This window comes from Chinchilla lanigera, unplaced genomic scaffold (genome assembly GCF_000276665.1).
Source record: "Chinchilla lanigera isolate Chin_1 unplaced genomic scaffold, ChiLan1.0 scaffold00026, whole genome shotgun sequence".
Taxonomy (NCBI): Eukaryota; Metazoa; Chordata; class Mammalia; order Rodentia; family Chinchillidae; genus Chinchilla; species Chinchilla lanigera.
The window spans coordinates 1,753,372-1,759,719 of record NW_004955427.1 but is presented as its reverse complement, the minus strand read 5'-3'; the positions used below and the strand labels follow the sequence as shown (position 1 = coordinate 1,759,719).

Here is a 6,348-nt window from a genome sequence, read left to right as displayed (position 1 = left end):
TGAACAGTCTTGGTATCTGCTGCAGATCATCGGACAGTGTATAGGAGAGCGTTTACACACGGGCCGCACTCTCTTCAGCGGTCTGTGTCTGTCATGATACCACAGCCTTTTAGTTGCCTTTTAGTTTTGTAGTAAGCTCTGAAATCAGCGGTGCGAGACCTCCAAATCTGTTCTTTTTCCAAATTGTTTTGGTTATTTGGGGTTCCTTGAGATTCCATAAAAATTTAGGGTGAATTTTTTTACTTCTGCCAAAAGAGTCATGGAGGTGCTCGAAAGGATTGCTTCGACTCCGTGGATCACTTTGAATAGTGTACGTTTTAACAATACTGTGTCTTTCAGTACATAAACGTGACGTGAGGAGAGGGCCCATTAGCAGACCCCTCCCTGGAGATGTGACCGGAAGGTGCACGCGTCTCCTGCTCCCGCCCCGCCCCGGGCCTTGCGCTTCCTGGGGCCGCGGCGTGGCCAGCGTTCCTCCGCGGCAGGCCCCACCACTCTGAGGTTTCCTCAGCTGAGCCTGGTGACCATGGACTGAAATTTCTGAAACTGTGAGTCAAAATGAACCTCTTTTCATTTCCATTGTGGGTGTTGGCTGTAGGTGAAGTCTTTAGCTTTCTCTCTATGTAATATCTTGTCATCTGCAAACAGAAGTAATTTTACTTTTTCCTTTCCCACTTCGATAGCTTTTATTCATTTTTTACTGACAAATTGGTTCTGACTAGTTGTACCTTCCAGTGCTTTGTTAAACAGAAGCTGTGAAAATGGGTATTTTTGTCTTCTTTTCTTAGAGGAAACATTTTTTCCATGAAAGAGACTGAACTTTTTTCTTTTCTTTTGGTTTTTTTGAGACTCACTATGTAGCCTAGGATGGCTTTGAATAGCAATTCTCCTGCCTCAGCCTTCCAAGTGTGGGGATTACAGGCGTGTGCCACCACGCCTGGGTTGAGATTGCAACTCTTTTGCATGAATTGAGATTATCATGGATTTTGTAACTAGGGGAATGGCTCTGAGTTCTAGGCCAACAAGATATTGGGAAGAGCTTTAGCAACTTAGAAACAGTATTGTTCCGTAGAACCCTGTTCCCTTCTGGGATTCTTGGTAAGGCCGAAGCCTCTTGGCAGAGCAGTCAGCCCTGGGTACTGTCCTTCCCCGCCTGGAGAGGGTTTCGTGAAGCCCAGCAGGAGCGGCCTGTAACACTCCTTTCTTTCTTGCTAACAACTGGAGGGAAAAGTCAATCTGGACTAATCCGTGAATAAGAGCCATTTTGTTATGGACTAAATTTACTTTCATTTTATTCTTTTTAATGATAGTAAAGTTGGCCTTGTTTTGGTATACAGTTTAATGAATAAACACATGTGCAGGTTGATAGAGCCACCAGCACAATCAGGATATTCAAGTCCATCATTCAAAAAAACATATATTAACCCTTTCTTCTTATGCCTACCTCTTCCCTGGAAGCCCTGGCAACTATTACTGGTATTTTTCGTTGCTCTAGTTGTACCTGTTTGAGAATTTTAAACCTCGGGTAACACATTATATCTGTGGCTAAAAGCTGAAGTATGAGTGATGACTCTGCCAGACACTGCTCTGAGCAACACACTTCCTCTTCTGCAGAGCTGTCCTGAATTGTGAAATCCGGTGTCCTCTTTTTACAGTAGGACATCTTAAGCACAGACTGATACATGAGCTCCAGAACACTAGTCTCTGAACTTGTTTCTACCTTCTGGTAAGAAATGGTATTAGCAGATTATAAGGCTAACCACTGAGGATTTAGATCACACTACTAGCACCTGGGCCATACAACACACTAGCAAGGGAGAGTCTCATCTGTATAATGGGTGGGCATCCACGTAGTGCCGTCTACACAGGAAGGGCAGTACGGAGGAAACACATCAAGCTAGAAATGGAAAGATTGCAGAAAATGTGGTTGCAGACCGAATATAAACTATGTTTTGTTCTCACTGCAGGAGTCAATGAATTAATTTTCTGGTCTGTTAAATGAAACCCATCTGGTACAATAAAATGGAAATATTCGTACTATATCTATTATAATGCTTTTGGCTACAAGTTAACAGAAAATCCAGCTAAGAATAATTGAAATAATAAGGGTATTTATTGCCTCACATAAAAAGATCTCTAGGGCTGAATCAGTGATCTCAACAATGTCGTGAAAAATTCAGTTCTTCCTATCCTCTGTCCTCTGTTTTCAGTATGAAAACTTTTGGCCTTCAATTTTTCCCCTTTTATTTGCAAGATGGCTGCACAGCTCCAGCCATCACGCCCACATACAATTGCACCACTTTGTAGGAAGCAGAGGGCTGCTGATGTGACAAGAGCTCAGTCTCATGTGTACTGTTTCCTTTCCTTCTCCTCTTTCTTTTGCTTGGAGGAAACCCTTTACCCAAACTGCCGCAGCGGACTTGCTCTCACTGCCCTCCATCAGCACTCGGCCCCTTGCTCACTCACCGATGTGGAGGTAAAGCGTACATCTAGCACTCTGGCTAGCAAGGGAGACACGAGCTTGCGCAGGAGGCGAGAGGACGTAACCCCTGGAAGGTAACACAGCTGCCTCCCCCCGCGTTGTAAGAACTAAATACAGCAGTACAGACAAGGCGCAAAAAAGGCTCAGTGCTTACCAGTTTTGTTTCATTTCTCTCCTCCCTTTCAGGTTCCCTCTCTCATTTTTCACATTTGAAAGCAATGGAGAGGTCCGAGAGAATGGCTCGCCCCTGCTGTGCGAAGGCGCGGCTCGTGTCCTCCACGCTGACCTGCTCTTCGGGGCTCCGGAGCTCTGCTTTGCACAGACTACTGGCATCTGCTCGCCTTTTTAAGAAAGCCCTAGACTTCGACCGAGTAATACATTTTCATGGCTGGCCTATATATGTCAGCCATGAACAAAAGCCTGGGAAATCCTTTTAATAAGAGGGAAAAATCAAATGTGCGCTGTTGTCACACTGACAATCGTGTTTCGGTGCAGCGGAGCTCTTCCCGTGCAGAAAGGGAGCAAGAGGCGCCTCCGCGGCCGAGCCTCCCGTCCTCTCCCGGCGAGCGGCTCTGCGGCTCTGCGGCCCAAATCTCGCTCTGTCGCCTGCCTCTCTTCTAGTCATTTTACCAGGCGCTCGCCCAGGTGGGAAGGGCGGAGGTCTGTGGAGGTGCGGGCCCGGGCCCCGAACGCGTGCAGCTGGGCGCGCCGGGAGGAGGGACCCCGCCGCCCCTGGGGAGCCTGCCCCTCGCGCGGCCGGGACGACCAGCGCCCCGGGAGGGCGCCGGGCAGGCGGGAGAGCCGCCCGCCCGTCCGCTCAGCGTGGGGAGGGCGCGGGCGGGGGTGCAGGACAGGAAGGCCCGCGTGAGGCCGGGGCCCCGCGGCTGACGTCCTCGGCGGAGTGAATTTGTCAGAGGCCTCAGGCTGTCTGCGTAGATCTCACGCAAAGGCCGGCTCTGTGCTCCTGCTCGCTCGGTCGCCTCCTCCCACTCACCCCGAGCCTCACGGCTCGGAGGTCCCACGCGCCCACACCCCTGCACCCGAGCGTGCACCCAGCGCTCGCTCACTCGTGCTTCTTCTCGTGGTCCCGCACTCCCTGCCCTCTCCGCTCTCCGCGTTACTGCAGGGGTGGGAGGAAGAACTGGAGCAGCCCCCACTCCCTCCATGCTTCCGCCAGGCGGTTCTAAAACCCCAAGGATGAACCAGGTGTAGCGGGGGGCGCCTGTAGTTCCACTCAGGAGGCTGAGGCAGGAGGAGAACGTGAGTTCAGGGATTTGAGACTAGCGTGAACAGCATAGTCAGACCTCATCTGAAAAACAGAACAAATTTAAGAAAAAGACAAAATAAACACACAGATGAAGAATTAGAAAAAGAAGAGATGATTGGGGCTGGGGGTGGAGGGGTCAGATAGGAGAGAAAGAAAATCAGAAAAGTCAGATTAATGATGGATTGTGATGCCCTTCCCCTGCCAGGACCAAGGAGGATGGCTTCTACACTGCACAGCAAGGTGAGGGTCCTGGGAAGGCAAACTGCGTGGGAGGTGCTGGCTTGGGGCGGAGCAGCAGAAGAAAACCTACGCAGACTACTCTCTGGCATAAGTGCTGGCCGCTGGCTTGTCTCAGTTGTTTCTTGTGAATATGACTTGTGTTTCTGTGTAGGTCCTTTCCATTGAGCCAATTCTAGCGCAAAGTGAAAAGAACGGCGCTGTTTTGGGACACTGCTTGGCTGCGAGTTGAACATAGACGGTTAACTTTATACGCCAGCTTGCCTGGGTCATGGGGTGCCAAGATAGTTGGTTAAACACTGTTGTGGACGTGGAGTAAAGCAGGTTGTCCTCCCTGATGCCTGAACAGAACCGAAGGCTGACCTCCTCCTAAACAGAGGGGGCTCCAGCACGCTGTTTTAGGCTTTATCTGCAACATCAGCTCTTCTGGTTTCCGGCAGAACGCCTGAGGGCTTTAAATGCAGCTCTTTCTTGAGCAGGCCTTACCCATCGGATTTTAGACCGGCAAGCGTCACAGTCACGTGACCTTTATAAATACATCTACCTGTTGGCCTATTTATCACACACACACACAACCTGATCCTTCTGACAAATTCACTCTGTGTGACCCGGGTACACACACACACCCTGTTTGTTCAATTTCTGTAGAACACTCACACCGCATCCTGTACGTGGACACAGGAGCTTGAGACACAGCAAATGTGTTTGTGTCTTTCCTAATCAACACGTTAACTAAGGAGTGTGGACCAAAGGACCAAGAACCCAACACCTCAAGGCAGCGGGCCTGGTTCGCGCATGAATTCTATCACTTCCTCGCACTCTGCATGTACTGCTGAAACAACATACACTGATTGTCTCACACTTCTGGATGTCAAGTCAAGAGCCTGGCTGGGCTTCTGAAAGCTTCAGGGGAGTCTGTCCTTGATCCCTTTAGCGTTCAGGCTGTCTGCATATTTGGGTCACAGCTCCTCCGCCCATCACTCCGACCCCCTGCTTCTGTCGTCACACGCACTACTTCCTGATCTCCTGCTTCCCTCTGACAAGGACCTTTGTGCTTGCCCCGGGCTCCCCCAGACAGTCCAGGATAATGGCGTCATATCAGTACCCTTCAGCACTTACACGGAGTCTTCTTCGATATAATGTGGTACTGTGTACAGGTTCCGGTGATTTGAATATGGATGTCTTTGGTGATGATGGATGTCTTAGTTAATTTTCTCGTTGCTGAGACAAAGTATCCGACACCCAAAGTTAAAGGAGGAAAGCTTTATTTGGATCACAGTCCACAGAGGGTTCAGTCCATAGCTGGCGGACTCCCAGGGAGGGTGGTGTGGCTGAGGAGAAACAGTCCATGGCAAAGCAGGGAAGGCAGAAGGCAGCAAGCAGCAAGCAAGCAACTAGTGACAAACAAGCAGCAAGGAGTAGCAAGCAAGCAACTAGCCCTCTTTCTGTCTCTTACATTTTATCTAGGCTTCCTGCCCTTAGGCGGGTAGCACTCACACCCTTCATCCTAGCATCACATCCTTCATCCCAGCATCACACACCCTATATCCAGCCACCTCCAAAAAGCTCCACCTATGGTTACATGAGGGAACATCTAGATACAAGCCATAGCAATGGGACATTATTTAGCCTGCCATAGCTGGTCACCACAGGTAACTGGTTATAGATGAGAGCTGAGGTGTGGAAGGAAGATTTCAGGGCTGGTAGCTGAACCACGTCATGTTTTGCAAAACACTTTATTACTTGGTGAATGCAGAAATTTGCAATAAAGAAATGCTTTCTTGGTTCTAAAGAGACAAACTTATCGGTACTGTAGTTTATTGTTCACAATGGCAATTCTGTTCTTAGAATCATTATAAAGAAAGGCATCTTCTACCTCAAAAATTAATATAAAATGTTTTCAAAGTATATTATGGTTGGGGCTGGGGATGTAGCTCAGTGGTAGAGCACATGCCTAGCATGTGCAAAGCCAGGGGTTGAATTTCTAGCACCAGAGAAAAAAGTTTAGTATTGTAGTCATCTGGGGACACAAATCTTTGGGCCCTGGCCTGTTTACTAAGCCTTCCGTTCTAGTTTCCTATAAGTGACTTTGGCAGGAATTAAAAAGTCTTAAGATAGAATTTGAGGGGCTCCCTCAACCCATATAATTCAGGTATCATAAATCCATGTCATCACTTGTATTCTAGAGTATGACTTCCCAGTATAAGTTCTACAATTGTTTGGTACCTTCAACATGCTGAACAAAATTTTTGAAAATCAGTAACTTTCAGTGAACCTCCCACTCCAGGCCACAAGCTCAGGGGCACAAGCACCTGCCTGGGAAGTGCAAGATCCTGAGTTTGATTCCCGGTGCCAAAAAAAA

General features: G+C 48.7%; 1 long non-coding RNA gene across 2 annotated transcripts; it reads left to right on the top strand.

Moving 5' to 3' along the window:
• Positions 1 to 348: 348 nt before the first annotated feature.
• LOC106148697 lies at positions 349 to 2,941 on the top strand. Of its 2 annotated transcripts, none has more exons than XR_001234346.1 (3): positions 349 to 548; positions 2,390 to 2,556; positions 2,669 to 2,941. It is a non-coding gene; the product is annotated as an uncharacterized LOC106148697 (long non-coding RNA). The 2 variants fall into 2 exon arrangements; XR_001234345.1 differs by lacking the exon at positions 349 to 548 and adding an exon at positions 1,660 to 1,726.
• Positions 2,942 to 6,348: the final 3,407 nt, after the last annotated feature.